Genomic DNA, 15912 nt, shown 5'->3' on the forward strand with positions numbered 1-15912 from the left:
AACACACACAACATTAATGAGAAACGAGCGGTTTGTGTGTGTGTGCGCGTGTGTGTGTGTGTGTGTGTGTGTGTGTGTGTGTGTGTGTGTGTGTGTGTGTGTGTGTGTGTGTGTGTGTGTGTGTGTGTGTGTGTGTGTGTCAGACAGTGTAGGTAGAGGACAGAGGTGATGCAGCCTCCGAGTTGCTCTGCTGCTGCTCCCGGGTCAGCTCCTAGCTGCGCGGTGGTGCTGAAGAACAGCTCCCGTCTCAGGCTGCAGGAGGCGCGGGCCCGCTGCTCCTCTGCTGCCGGGGGCAGGGCACCTAAACTCTCTGCTACAAGTGAAACTTACATTTTTCACTTTCACAGCAAAAGTATAGAAGCATTAGCAACTAAATGTAAGATACATAAAATGAGATAAGATACGATGCACCTTTTGTCACCTTTATTCACAATTGATGCAGCAGCACAAAGAAGCAGCAGTGTATGAAATAATAACAACAGAAATACTATATACAAGACTGTTTTTCTAAATGTGCAATATAAAGAAAGGACAAAGGTTATGTAATTGTACTTTAAGGAAAAAATTAGCACAAAACATGTCATCATTTTGTTGCATTATTGCTATTAATGTAAGTGGGACTTTAATGTTATCATTGGTCGATGTGAAACTAATTGTAAATACAACATATAGGCCCACTGCAGTTTAATATGTGACATAAAATTGAAGATTCTATGTGAACAAGTTATATAAAGTAAGATTTGTTGGAATTAGAAAATTTGATTTTGACACAGGACTCTTCTGCAATATTATATTTTAATAATACCATTTTAGGAAGAGTTTTAAAAGACACAAAAGTTAGTGTCAGATTGTCAAGCTATGGGAATTACCAGCAGAGCACGCCAAGGCACATATAATACGTTAATATGTCTAAAATAGTCTATAATAAAGTCTATAGAGGTACAATAATATTGTAGTTTAGTTGTCAAACCCATTCTGAAACCAAGCTGCCTTTGTCAGGGAGAATGTCTAAAATGTTGTTTAAAGTGTAAAAGTATTTTATTGCACTGTTCCAATGGTCTTTCATGACTTTTATCAAGTCTAAGTTGTTCTGGAGCTTTTAGATCATACCTCATGATCTTCATCAGCAGGAGTTGGGAATAAATGCTAAAATTCCACTTTCAGGTCTTCTCACCTATATTGACTCAAAGGTTGAGCCCCGTAACCATAAAAACACCAGCTGACAAAACTAACCTCAAAGACCTTTTAAAGAATGAAAGAGTCAAGACAAAGGGACATTTGCTAAAGACAATCGTGTGATAGGATCCACAGGCTGTTTTTCCAGCAGATTGTTTTTTCAGGTCAAGACTGAACTTTGAATTTGTCAATAACTGTATAATCTCAGATACAATATCAAATAGATTTGTAACCAACAATTTATGAGGTCTCCAGCACTGAACTATAATCTTCTCTCCTACTGTCGAACCAAGGATCTTTGTAACAAAAGCTATTATTTATAGATCGTATGTTTGTTGTTGAGTTGACTTTGTTTCTGTAAAAAAAACAAAAACATACTGAGAGTTGAATTCAAAAATTAGAAGCAAAACATTGGAATTTGTGCGGAGTGAAGAGTAGAAGACTTTAAACTCACAATTTAAATACAATCTAGTAAACGATCATATTCATGTTGTGATTCAATGCTTCCATTAATCTGGCTTATTTTATACACAGAGGAGTAACAGTATTGAAGTTAGGCAGGTGTTTATAGGCACAAATCTCAAGTAAAGTACCAAAATCCATCGGAGTAGTGAGTAATCAAAAGGTGAACAAACTTATTATCCTCTTATACCCACTCTAAAGCTGAGCCCCATGTGTAATACAATCACGTAAAGTACAAAAACGTCCTGATCCCACTGTTACATCTGGATTACAGAGGGAGAAATGAGCCTGAGGGAACTGTTTAAAATGTAGCCGTCATCGGGATAATCACCGTAAGTACACAGTTTGCACTTTCACATCCTTTTCTCTATCTCGAAACACACTCTCTTAGATCACACAGCTATTTTCACATCGCAGGAGCACAGTGCAGTGAGTCAGGCAGTGCATGAGAGAAGAGGGACCGTTTTTTCTGCCAGGTTTCCTTGACGACCACCCATAACATGCGCAACAGTTCCCATGGTGACGATTTTCAGAGAGCGTTATCAGCAGGAGATGATGACTGATTAGGACGAGGACCAGACGACGTCACTGGCAGCCGCTCAGTAATGAAGGGACAGGGGATCTGTTTGCGCTGCTCTGCATCCCACTTCATTAGGCTGGTGGCTGCTGGTGTTTGGACGTTGCGATTGGTTGGATATGGAACAGAGATATCAGATCAATTCTCTGCCGAGGCAATGATGAATGTACTCAGTCATACATACAGTTTATAACCCCGACACACACACACACACACACACACACACACACACACACACACACACACACACACACACACACACGCATATCCCACCCAGCTCACATTTCAAAGACACCCTCACTTCTTCGGTACAGACTTACAGTACATTCATTTGTTTTGAGCAGGATAAATGGTCTTCTCTTAGCTCTGCTGACTCAGCTTTGTGGTGATGAACCCCCCATTCATTGTCAGAGCAATCTCCATCTCAACATAATTCATCTATCTGTCAGTTTTGTCCGCTTCACTGCTGTGAATGCTGCTGTAATATGGTTGTACAGTAGTGTCAAGTGAACAAATTGATCAATCAGTTGGCAGAGAAAAAAATATCGGAAAAAGTGCAACACATTCTGCTTTTCCTGCTTGTCAAATGAATGGATCTGCAGTTTGCTTGTCATTTATTGGTAAGATGAAAATCTTTAGTTTTTTGTCACATGAAACATGAACTATCATTAATTACTGCCAAGTTCTGAAAGGTTTTATCGATATATGGAAGAATGTATATTTTCTGGAAATTCAAGGAACAGTAGTGCAAGACTAAACTATTTACAAGACGATGTATTTACAAGTGCAAAGCAAGCACGTACCAAATGATTTGTTCATGCATTTTCTGGCCCAGACTAATATCATCATTTTTTGGGTTTTTTTTGCACTTCCTGCCACTTACTGGATGAGCCTGTATTTTAATCTGTGATGGTTCAAGTGCCACTAACTGGTCATGTGATACAGAGGTAGTGCAACAGCATTTAGACAAGAGTCATCCTCAGGGATGCTGCATTACCGAATAAATGCGTCTGAACATGGTGTTCAGACGCAGCTGCTGACACAAACATAATGTTAGAAAGTACGAGCTGCCGTACATTCTCTCAAAGAACTGAGACACAAACAGATGTAGCTGAAAAAGGCGAATGTGTGTGTGTGTGTGTGTGTGTGTGTGTGTGTGTGTGTGTGTGTGTGTGTGTGTGTGTGTGTGTGTGTGTCTCCCAGGGAATGCAGAGAGAGCTAGATGAAGTGAGAGGCAGACATGGGGAATGCAAATGCACTGCAGAACAAGATGTAGAGTAATTCCTCATGGGTAAACAACAGTTTAGTTCCAGCCCATTTCTCCATCCTTTTTAGAGGTGAACCCCAGCTCCCTCAGAAAGTCTGCTTATAATGTGTAAAACTTGCACACTGAAATAAACAAATTACATTTTCCTTGTTTATTAATTGTATCTAGTTATGTTTTTACATTTATTAAAAAGTGTGTTAAAGTAATGACTCCCTCAAGGACACTTTCAGTGGTTGTTTTGGACAGCAAACGCCCCCCTTTATTTATTTTGAATGGCAGTCGTAACACTGTAGGGGTAAAGTTGTGCAGTTACTTTTCATCCTGGTTGTCTCGTAGAGCCAATGACAGGGGAGAAAATGCATTTGTGAGAATGTTTTATTGGCCACAAAGGTTTGCTTCATTGAGTTGTAACACAGCCCATTTAGACAGAAACAGGAGGGAGGAGTGAAACACCCAGTCTGAGCAGGGCATCGCTGCTCGTTCATTAGAGCAAACTAACCCCAATTCAGTTCTTTCCTCTAAAAGATACTACTGTGAGGGCACCACAAGGGCATGCTGTTTCCTCACTCACACACACACAGGTGTAATTACTGTTCCACATACTGTACAGCACATATTAGCGATAGTAAGAAATTACAAATCTTAAACTCAAGTCAATTTTGGATACAGAAAAACCTCTCAGAAGTACCAGATGTATCAGTCGGTGATGATAACCCAACTCCCAGTGTATAAAATGTGGGTAACCCTGACCTGTGCTGTCTTCAGCTTGTTTTTCTGCACTACAAATCATATAGCACACAGAGCTCATTGATTATAGGGCTGACATGGATTTTCTTTGAACAGTAGAAATGCAAACTTTAGTTTCTGGTATTTGTTAAAGGCTGCACTTATCAATATTTTATGTTAACAACACATCTTTGAAAGGGAAATTGCAAGATCACTGGAAATGATGAACCTGCAGATAATTACTGACGGACCGGAGAGAGGAGGGGAGGGGGGGTTGAAGAGAGGGGGAAAGAGAGGAGAGACCAGGAACAGTTGTGTAACTGTCATATTTTGGCTCTGTCAGACTGATGTGTTATTAATGATAACAGCAACAGTCCAATAGCAGATCAGCAGCAGGTTTGCTGTTTGTGCTAATGCTGCCTTCAAATGGAGTCGAGTTTATCATGGTCCCAACCTTGAACCCTGCAATTATCTGACAGTTCTGACGTATTCATTTCCATAGATGTAAGCAATGGAAGTTCTATATATATATATTTTTAATTAAAAGTACATATGAGTTTGCATGTTTGCTTGGATTTACCTGGAAAAGAATGTCTGAGGGTGCCGGAGGGTGTGTAGAGTTCCGGGAGGTATAGAGGAGCGAGATTATGGAGGGCCTTAAAGTGAGGAGCAGGATCTTTAAAACAATGCAGTATTTGACAGGGAGCTAATGAAGCGACTGAAGGACAGGAGTGATGTGATCAGTGGAGATGGTTCTGGAAATGATGCGAGCGGCAGAATTCTGGACTAGTTGAAGTTTATGAAGGAATTTGTGAGGGAGACCAAAAAGACGGGAGTTACACTAATCGATGTGGGATGTAACCAGGCTGTGAGCGAGAATGGCGGCGCTGTTTGGTGTGCCTTTGCATTTCCTGCATAACATTACCTGACTACTAGCTTACTAAATTGTTAACCACGTTGTTGTTGCCGAGCTAACAATGTGCACAACTTCCCACTTCCAAAGGTCAAAAATACCTTTGTTTTGAATAATATCCTGAATAAATCAATTATAGGTCAACCCCTGGTGACAGAAATGGTTGCCAGTGTTTAAATGTAATTGGAAACTGTTAGTCATTTGAAATTCGAACAACAAAGCCTAATCAGAACTATATGTACTTACTCTTTGGGGAGTGGTCATTAAATGAAATTATACTGTATTTGCTTTGTAATTAGAGGACCTCGGGCCATACCTCAAGTACACTGCACTGCTTAGTGGAGTCATAGCTAAAATAGACATAACATACCCCAGGAAATAGTCATAAAACATTTCAAGCCTTTTCTTCACATCCTGATGTAGCAGTGAATCTGTGGTTTCTTTTAATGTGACAGTTGACCGCACTTATGTAACGTGGTACAGACAGTACAGCTGCCTGCCCGGGGTGTTTTCAGACATCCTTAACACCTGCCTAAAAAAGAATCACAAATACAGGGAGGTGATATGGGCACATTGCCAGCCCTAAGAGGATTCAAGCTCCTCATGCATTGTAATGCAGTGTTTGCACTTGTAAATATTAGTTATAAAAAAAACCACTGCCAGCGTTTTTCTGCACAGACAGTTGCCTGTGCTAGATGAGCTCAACGGTTTAGACGATGTGTCATATTTATATAAGACAATTCAAAGACAAGGAGCTATCACAAGATCGTTATGAATGCATTTTGAATCGCAGAACAGGGCCTCAGTAACAACGAGGCATTGTTTTACAACAGCCTCTTATATTATACTGTATTAGTGTCATACTTTGTCTGACAAAATGGGAGGAATATGATAAAAAGTTTAATTTTTACCTTTAGAACAGTGAAACAGTGAACTATGTAGTCAGGCAGTGGCTTTATGGTTGCTTTCGTTTCTCTCTTCTATGCCTTTATTTGTTTCCCTGTGTTTACACTATGGTAACCAGGACAGAGTTATGGCACTTTGTTCATCACAAGCCTTGTAACGGTTACCCAAGTGTACAAATTTAATTACTCCCCACCTATAAAGATGGGAATATTGCCTGCGTGTACCCACAGCGACAGATGTGTTTTAATGGTACTTTACGATGATGTAGGGCCAAGCTGGTTTGCATTGTGTACTGTGCAGCTCCACAGAGTTTATAAAGGAAGAAGTTGATCATTCAGCTCAGCTTGAATCATGATCATGTGTTTTTTACACACACACACACACAAATGATTCACAAAGTTCTGTAAAAACTTTGTGAATCATGGAAACCTCAGAATAGAACCAGGAAATGCTATGTTCAATTTTGGGTCTTTTCTGACATTTTGAGAAAATGCAGTCACAAATGTCTGATGCTTAGTTTTGTTTGGAGAAGTCTTGAGTCCCTTCACTGATGATCATGACTTTAGCATGACAACATATTACAATGTTTGAAGTAGTAAGGTTTCAAAAACAACCCATGACATTTCTGACTTGGCTTTAGTTTCGCTTTTAAGATAGTTACATGAGATAATACATTGGTGCTTAAACAACTTTTAATCCAGTGGAGCCATTTAAGCAACACGTTGACTCTCCTGTTGCACAAAAAGGCTTTAATGTCCAATGGAAATAATCATTAATTCATGTTAATTCACATAAATTGAAATAGAACATAAAGGCATCTGTTGATGAGCTTCTCTGCAGAGTTAGGGCCATTGTGGCTGGAAAACAAGGGGGGGGGGGGCAATAACGTGTCCTTAAAGTGACCTAATACTTCAAATATTAACAACGAAAAGCAGTGTTGTTTTTCTTGTCCTTTACCAGATCACGGAACAAAGAGGCTTTCTATATGGCTGCAGATCAAAAGGAGCATATTAACAACACAAAGGGTTTTGATTGCACAGTTTAAAAAAGTTGGAAAATGGAAGTAAATGTTGGCAACATGACAAGTTAATCAGGATGTGAAGTGATGCCTTGCATGTCGGTGCATGCTAGCACTGGGAACTGGAAGGTGATTATTTTCCACTGTATTTAGAATTTATTTTGAATGTTGGTGCTCAATGAAAAACAGTCAAATGTGAGCATAGTGTGATAAAATATATGCAATAAAAACAACGTGACAACCTAAATTAAAGTGTTTGGGAAATTCAATGGAAATAACTCGTAAGAAAGTAAGTTGAAATCGAGTTCTGACGGAAAAAGATTCAAAGAAAGTACAGACTCCCAGAGAAACGCATTGCTCTCAACCCATGTTGTAATAAAATGCTTTAATATCATTAATGATGTATTAATTATTACTTATTTGGGTGGGTGAGGTGTCATTTTACTTCATCTGTCCTGAAGTTGCTTATTACACACAATGTGCTGTTTGCACCTGGATCACAGAATGGTGCCATTAAAACACATCTGTCCCTGTGCGTAAAAGCAGCCAATGCTCCTGTGTTTATGTGCGAAGTCTGTGCTTGGACAATAGTTATAGACCTTATGATTATCAACGTGTCATAATTGTATCCTGGCTGCCATACACGTAGAAAAACTAAAGCGTGTATAAATCAAATGAATGGAAACACTTTTAGTGTTATTGGTGCGTGAATCTGTCATGTGCGCTGAAAGATGGGAGCTCTTTATTCCATCGACGACAGCATTATATATAAGTACTCATGTGATTTGTGAATTGTAATCATCACTATGTGTTGCACATGACTTCATTTACCTCATCACCTCTATTACTCCATTACTTGAAAAGCACACAGGCACTGCTTTCATATCGTTGAAACACACACACACAGAGAGAGTGATCTCCCCTCTGGCCTGCTGCTCCGCCGAGCTGCTCGAGTGTTTCTGATGGGATTATCTGTGCGTTGTTCTACAGCCCATGTGAGGAGGGGATTACATATTTATTTGGGGAGTTTTCAACCCGCCTTTACCATCTGTCACCAGCAGTGTGGCCATGGGACATTTACAAGAGCTTTACATGGAGTTATAGGAGCATAGTGGGTGTGGGTGAGATTGTGTATGAGTGAGTGGGCATGGGTGAGAGAGAGAGAGAGAGAGAGAGAGAGAGAGAGAGAGAGAGAGAGAGAGAGAGAGAGAGAGAGAGAGAGAGAGAGAAAAGAAGAAGTAAGGAATGGGAGCTTCTGATGGTTGCAAACATGAGAACAAGCACATCCCAGATGTAAACCCTTACGCCCAGGCCAGACTGGCTGCTGATGTGCCACGGAACGGCTGCGGTTATGCTGCATGTCACAGTTGTCTGTTGTTCACACTGGCACAGCAGAGCTGCTGGTATTACTACTGTATTTCCTTGAATAAATGTCGGATAAAATGCAAGGCAATACAGTATGAAGTTGTGCATCTTCCGGTCAAAGCCTTGTTAAAACAAATTAATGGATTTAGTCAACAGAAACGCTGGACTGCTTTTACTTTGAAACTAGTACAGGAAGAAATATTTTTGTTTGTGACATATTCGACAGATAAACATGTAAACTGTGGTGAAACATCATTTTCACTGTCTATTTTGCAGTCAATCGTCGAGACCTTGAATCTCTAGAAGAGCAGCGCAGCTGGACCGCAGGCAGTGTGGCCACTGTGATCTGTTAACATGGGCGCTGACTTGAAAAGCAAGCCGTTCCCCAGCCAGTGTGGACCGGTCAGTAGAGCATAAAACCACCTGCAATTTAACAACTACCCAGAGTCCTATGCTTTCCAGTGAAGGCCAGCAGTAGTGTCTCAGACTCTCCATGCTCTCTGCTGGAGGAGAGACGGTTCTTCATATGTCCTCTTTTTAGTCCCTGGTTGACTAAGAGAACTCAGTGCTAATCTGCATCTCTGTCCCTAACGTTATAGATGCAACCTGATGGAAGGTCTGGTTCACTTGACCGGCCTCACTCTTCCTGTGGGCGGGGGTTGGAAGGTTTAAAACAAGTGAAAATATATGTAACACAATAAGGAAGCCCCTTTATTCATATGGAGTTCAAACAGTTACTGTGGATTTCAATGACTGTTACTAGCAGTTAATGGTGAAACATCACACTGTGGTTGGAGTGCATGTCGGATGACTTTGCTCCAGATGTGATGAATCCTCACATCCCAGATTTGTTTGGCTGAACACAAACGATTTATGAGTTAGTCTTTTTATGTTACATCCATTGTCTATAAAAAGGTTCCACCTCCGACAGAGCAATTGCTCAGTGAGTGTTTGCTGCCTCCAGTGGAAACCTGGGACGTGTAGTAATACAACTACAATAAGGACTTTAACAGGACTCAACTTCAAACGGGGTCATTCATTTTCTGAGGGGTGCAGCAAGATATAAACACATCATCAACAAGTTATCACTGTATAAAGTTAATATAAAAAGTTGTCTATTCGCATATCAGATCAACAAGAACAAACTCTGTAAAGTCTAATTCTAAGTACATTCACTATCTTTTTAGGACAGGAAATACCTGGTAATTTAGCTGGAAGATGCTGAGCTTTGTTTGTCAGTCTACCAATTCAGGGTTTATTATTGTACTGAAAATACCAGGTGGATGCGTGGAGTGGACATATGTATATATATATATATATACATAAAGTAGTATAGGGACTATTCGTACCTTGTATCAAATATTGATCAGTTCAGCTTTGCATGAACATTTAGTGAGCATGTATTTAAAAGACATGGGCTGTTGAGGTGATGTTACGGGACCCATTTTAAAGTCTCAGTTGTTGCTGTCTTCATGTTATTCTCTGGCTACAATTTCCAATTTCTCAGTTTTTTAGTTTATTGTGTGGCATTTGGGGGTTCTGCATTTGTTTTGATTGCATCTGGATTGCCTGCTTTCGATGTCAACTTTGATCACCTGAAGCCGGATTCAGAACCTGCTGCTGGTTAGCTGTTGTGCTAGAGACATTTTCCTCTGTCATACTGGATCAAATTCAGGGGGAAAGTGTGTTTTTAATTTATGGCCTTTGCTAGGTTGCTCCACAGCAGGGGAACCCATAAGAGTTCAGGAGCTTGACAAGGGCCGTCTAACACGCCAGGAATGATAGATTTCACTCATCCCCAGATTTCCAGGTGCATTTTGTTTGTCTGTCACTTTGAAGCCCTAACATTATCGTTTTTTAAGGTGAGGTCTCCACACTGAATACTTCGCCATTTATATGTTAGCAACTATGTTTCTCATAGTTTGCACAACCAATACATCTGCCTTGTGTTTCTCTGTTTACATGGTCACCTCACCACATTCTTCTCTACCACAAAGCCTCTGTCACACACAGACTCCCACTAACCCCCTGTTAGTGGCTACAACCTCATTCCTGATCAGTGATTCTGCCTCTGTTCAGATGGCTTTAAATGCATGATTGCTCTCCAATAAAACTTTTGTTGCAAACAACTTTCATTAAAGAACTTTTTCTCGATCTCTTCAATTAGATTTTCAGTTGTGACTGAGACTGAGTGAGCTTTGACTGATTTCAGGCCAGGTTTTTGTTTATCAAAAGCGCAAATGCTTTCCACTACCTCAAGGTAGCAAAGCGCCAAATACACCTCATTTTAAGAGTGTTATGTGCAAGGCAGGAGCAGAGTGTGTTTGGGTTGTTTTTCCTCTTGTTTCTCTTTCTCTCCTCCTCCCCTTTTTTCTCTACAGAGATTTAAAGGGCCCATATTGTGTAAAATAGATTTGCTGGGCTTTTACTATCCGTAATTACTTGAAGGGGGTCAGTAGGGACCCTCAAAGTATGAAAACAGTCCCTCCGCCGACTTTTTCACTCAGTCCATTCTTAGAAATATGTTATTGAAACGTCTCCTTTCGTACTTCCTCCCCCATATGATGTCATTCGTGAAGGCCCTCATCTCTCCTCCAGTACTCCAGTGTACTCAGTACGGAGTAAAGTCTACGTTACTCCGTATTGAAACTCCATTGTGAAACTCGGGACATTACTCCTACATTGGCCGACTGTCCTGCTTCCCTTGACCGCGAGCAGCCCGGTCGGGAGCTCGGGCTTGTTCTTCCGAACCGTGCCGACCACAGTGATCTTCCTCTCCAGGAGCTGCCGCGCGAGTTCGTAGGAGGTGAAGTAATTGTCGCACGTGACATTACGACCGTGCAGTCCCTCCGTTACATCGAGCACTACCTGCAACCCCTGGTTCCATTTTGGGGCGTCCGCCGCTCGGCTTTCCGGTGTATTTCGCCGGCTTGCTGGGCATGTACTGTCGGAAAGGACACCGGCCTAGGGAGAACAAGAGGAGGAGAAGAGATGAGAGGAGAGGAGATGAGGACGAGGACTAGCAGCCGCTATCTACACAACATAATAACATAACATAATAATAATATTTTAAAAAAACGGAAAAAAAGACTAACCTCTGAACGGAACCAGTTGCTCGTCCACGGTCACTTCGGGCCCCGGGTTGTAGAGGCGCGGTAGCCGCGCCACCCACGCGTCCCAGACCTCTCGCACGGCCGCCAATTTGTCCGTGGCTCGTCTCGTGCATCTCATCTCGCGGTCGTCGAAGCGCAGCAGTCTGGAGTACGTGTGGAAGAGTTTTAGGGGCATCGTGGCACGAAATATCGCCCGGCCGCTCTCGGCGTCCCACAGGCTGGCGGCGGCCTCGCCCCGGGACCTGTACATGCCCGCTAAGATCAGCAGCCCTACGTAGGCACGCAGGTCGGTCTCGTCCATCCCTTTCCATTCGTTGCCGTATTTTCGACGACCCTCCAGATTCGTCATCTCCAGCATGATGTTCTCTACCGTCGGCGTGATGAACAGGCAGAACGTCGAGGCTAGGTCACCGGTGCGGGACGTCGCGTGGATCGTGGGGCCCGGGGGGACCCCGCTTTGAGCCGCAGCAGAGGAGGAGGAGGAGGAGCAGCGGCCCTCCTCTCGGCCGTACACCCTCGAGGACCATGTTATTTCCATGTGTTTCTTGACGGGAAGGTCTCTCTTTCCACGAGTCCGGGGGTGGTGGTCGTGGTGTCGCCGTGGTCTTGTCCTTCTTCTTCTTCCAAGGATGACGAATCTGCAGAAGCATCACCCACTGGGTCGTAGTCTTCGTCACCGTCACCGTCGTCGTCTTCGTCGCCGTCTTCTTCTCCATCTCCTTGTCCGTACGCTTCTCGGTCTTGCTCTTTCGCGTCCTCTTCGGGTTCAGAGGATGGTTGCTGGGAGAATAGCTGTTGGAGAACCTGAAACAGGCTAACCACAACAAACAACACTGAAGAAACACTGCAGCATGGATGGATGCAAGGAAGAAAATGTGTCCGTGCACATTCCTCCTAAGAACGTCACTGTTCGAGACCAGCGGTTACACTTTATTTCTTCTGACGTGCCGTGTCTGTGTACTCAGTACGGAGTAAAGTCTACGTTACTCTGTATTGAAACTCCATTGTGAAACTCCGTACTGTAACTCGGGACGTTACTCCTGCATTGGCCGACTGTCCTGCTAAAACTTGAACAAACATGAGGACGGTGTAACTTACTGTTCAGAAACATCCTTTTGTAACCGACTGTGAATATGTGGCTGGTTCTTCTATAGCTGCAAACATAACAACGTGACTTCCAGCTGTGTTTACAGCCAGATATCGTCAAATGTGCCAGAATGTGACCGGTGATAGGCCTGGTCGCGTGTCACTCAAAGTGCAGTCAGCCAATCAGAGGATAGGCTCAAGAGGCAGGTGAAAACAGCCTGTTCTGTCTGCAGCTCCAGAGAGAGGCAGAGGAGAGGACATGGAAATACACATTGCAGCAGTTTTTTCGACTCTAAACCACTGATATATCATCTTAGGGGGACCAATACCTCAAATTAAATCCCAGAAAGGTGTGAAATATAGGGCCTTTAAGACCTGGTATGGAATAGGGGCTTTCTCTGTCCACTCCACGCATCCACCTGGTATTTCAGTACCACCAGGAATGGTGCACAAACACAATAGATGGCGGTGATGCACCTTGACGTTGGTTGCCACCCGCCAATAAACCAAACAAAGAAGAAGAAGAAGATCTCCACCTGTAACTGGCCATGCGGCTCCTCCACCTGTGTTTGACCTCCACTCTTGTTCACCATGATTGTTATCCTGGACATGCTGATCAATCAATCTCCAGACTGACCATCAGCAATCAGGGCCCTCTATAAAAAGAACCTTCATCAGGGTTGTTTTGGTGGTAATGCACCTTGAAGTTGGTTGCCACCCGCCAATTAACCAGAAGAAGCAGCAGACGTTTTGTGTCTTTCTCTGCCTGCCTCCTGTGTTGTTAAATCCTGCTTTGCTGCTGCTTATTAAAAGGTATGTGGATGATGGGTAAGTTTGGGATGGCCTCTCCATTTTTCCACAGACATAGTTTATTCTTGTCTAAACACACCAGGTTATTGGCTGGGGCTACCCCCTGTATTTGTTTTGGTTCAGCAATTTCGTTTGGATTTTCATTTAAGAGATAGGGGTTAGTCAGGCCTGGTCCTCAAATTGATTACATTTGAATTGGCACAACCAAATGATCCCATCCTCCTCCACATTCTGACGTGTGAACTTTAGTTATCAGATACAGCTGGACAATAAAAAATCGAATTTAAATGTTAACTCTGACTCTCTCGTATTCTTGATTGTTTTGTTATTGTCTCCAGCTATACCCCTAGACCTGTCCAGGGGATGTAACAAGAGCATTACACCCGTTGGTGCTCAGAGGGGCAAAAGTGCATTTTTTATTTAAACATATTAGATAGGAATATGCAAACTGGGCTGGTCCTACAACTGCATTGCTGCTTTGCGTTGGGTGTAAGCTACAGATAATTTAACTCCTTTTAGCTCTCAAAAACATGAAACACAGTTAAATTACTTATGGTAGCTAGCACAATGCATTGACATAAATTAACTTAATTTGGCAAACTTGTTAGCAACAGTCATGTAATTATATGGCAAACTTAACCATTGGTCTATCCTCCTGTCAGGTATGCAGACCTGGTGGTTCCCAAACTTGGTCTTTTCTCACATTGCTGATCTCAGCAGCCATATCACAGATATCTACTCCTGATTATAAATCATAGACTGACATTCAGGCAGGCCTAACCCAACGTGGACCCATGGCATAGAGATACAACTTAGTTTCTTTATGGAAGAGTTGCAGGATGATGAACTTATGTCTTATGACTGTCCCTGAAACGAAATATCACAAGACTGAAGCAACAACAGTTCAGCATCTTTCTTTAATCTATCGCTATGGCGTATCCTTACTATATCTTTAAATAAGGTTACATAAGTTTATAAACAAGGAGTCCTCTCATTTGTAGGTTATTGCTAAATTGGTTTCTTAAAATCATTACTTTCAAATTGCCTTTCCTAAGCGGCTTACCTCTTCTGACCCGTAACCATATTTCTGATCAATTTTAGTCTAGTCGGAATTTCAGGAAACAGCCCTGCAGTGAAAGTTTCTGTGATATTTTCATCCTGTTATATGTGCTCCCCCTTGGGAGCTATCATTCCAAAACACAATATGTCCTTTCATTGCCACACTCACGATGATGTAACACAGAAACATTATTTCTCTGCAGACAAAGTGACATTACATTCTGGATGGAAGCACAATTTTAACGTGAGTCAAAACAGAAATGTGTTTTAAATGGGAAATCTTGGACTAATTTGGTCTAAAGCTAAATGCCAAACATTATCGCGTGATTTTTCAGCTCTGCCCTCCAATTTGATAAAGATTTAAGAGCCATTTTAAAAGCCAGTTGTAGTCACTTGTCCCTGAATTGATCCCTGCTTTGATTTTAAGGATTCAGCATTATTTATAAAACCAAAGTGGCATTTCCCAGAAAATGAATCCTAATAACTTTGATGAGGGGGAAGGCACAGTGGTGCAGTGTTTGGCACTGTTGCTCAACAGCTAGAAGGTTAATAGAATCCCAACCTTGTGTGGAGTTTCTGTATTCAGTATTTATTCTTTAAAGTCTTGCAATGTCATAAAATTAAACACATCTTCAACATAAGTGGGTATTATATTTAAATTTCAAGGGTTGGGAGTTGTTAATTAATTTGAAATCATTGCTCAGATACGTCATCGCTTTCAAAAAGAAAAGACAGGGGTGCCCACACTTTATAGGCTTGTGAGCTACTCTTGAAATGACCAGCTCAACAAGATCTACCGACCAAATAATGTTGGTATCCACCGCCGCCAAAAAAAAAGTACTGAAATAAGAACAAATGAAGGTTACGCTACATTGTTTTAAAATCAATTAAGAGATTTATTAATAAACTAAAGGTAACATGGAGTTATAGTTGTAACACTATAAACACTCGCAGTCCGCGATATCCTTCCAAAGTTGCTCGGTTAAATCCACGGCTATGGCTTCACTGCGCCGTGTAACTGTACTTCTTGATAGCTGGAGAGCTTTGACTCAAGTGTAAAAAGCTCAGCTAATAAAATGTTAATCACTGTATTTACTTGGAAACTAGTTGGAAAAATATTCATCATTTAATATCATCCCTCCCCCTTCACACAAGTGGATCAGAGGTAATGCTGGATTCGAGTTAGGACATGCACATTATTTATAAATAAAACCAGCCACAGCTTGTCCAGATGATTAGTTATTGCCATGATGATGTTAATGTTTGTTAATGGAAGGCATTATTTTATCCTGACAATCCTCACCAACAGAGAGCTGCAGACTCTGATGTCCTTCTGAAAGGTCTTGCCATAAGTTCAGGAGCTGAGTGAAAAACAACAATACAAGATGAAGTTTGTTTGACAGGTTAGAGCATCACTGTGGATCAGTCTTAAAC

The 15912-nt window shown here is 41.8% G+C and overlaps 1 protein-coding gene across 1 annotated transcript in view; it reads left to right on the forward strand.

The window, feature by feature from the left end:
• The window catches only part of neurl1aa (neuralized E3 ubiquitin protein ligase 1Aa), a 71800-nt gene that overhangs the window by 280 nt on the left and 55608 nt on the right, over nucleotides 1-15912 (forward strand). The gene's annotated exons all lie outside the window — the stretch shown is intronic.

This window comes from Hippoglossus stenolepis, chromosome 2 (assembly GCF_022539355.2).
Source record: "Hippoglossus stenolepis isolate QCI-W04-F060 chromosome 2, HSTE1.2, whole genome shotgun sequence".
NCBI lineage: Eukaryota > Metazoa > Chordata > Actinopteri > Pleuronectiformes > Pleuronectidae > Hippoglossus > Hippoglossus stenolepis.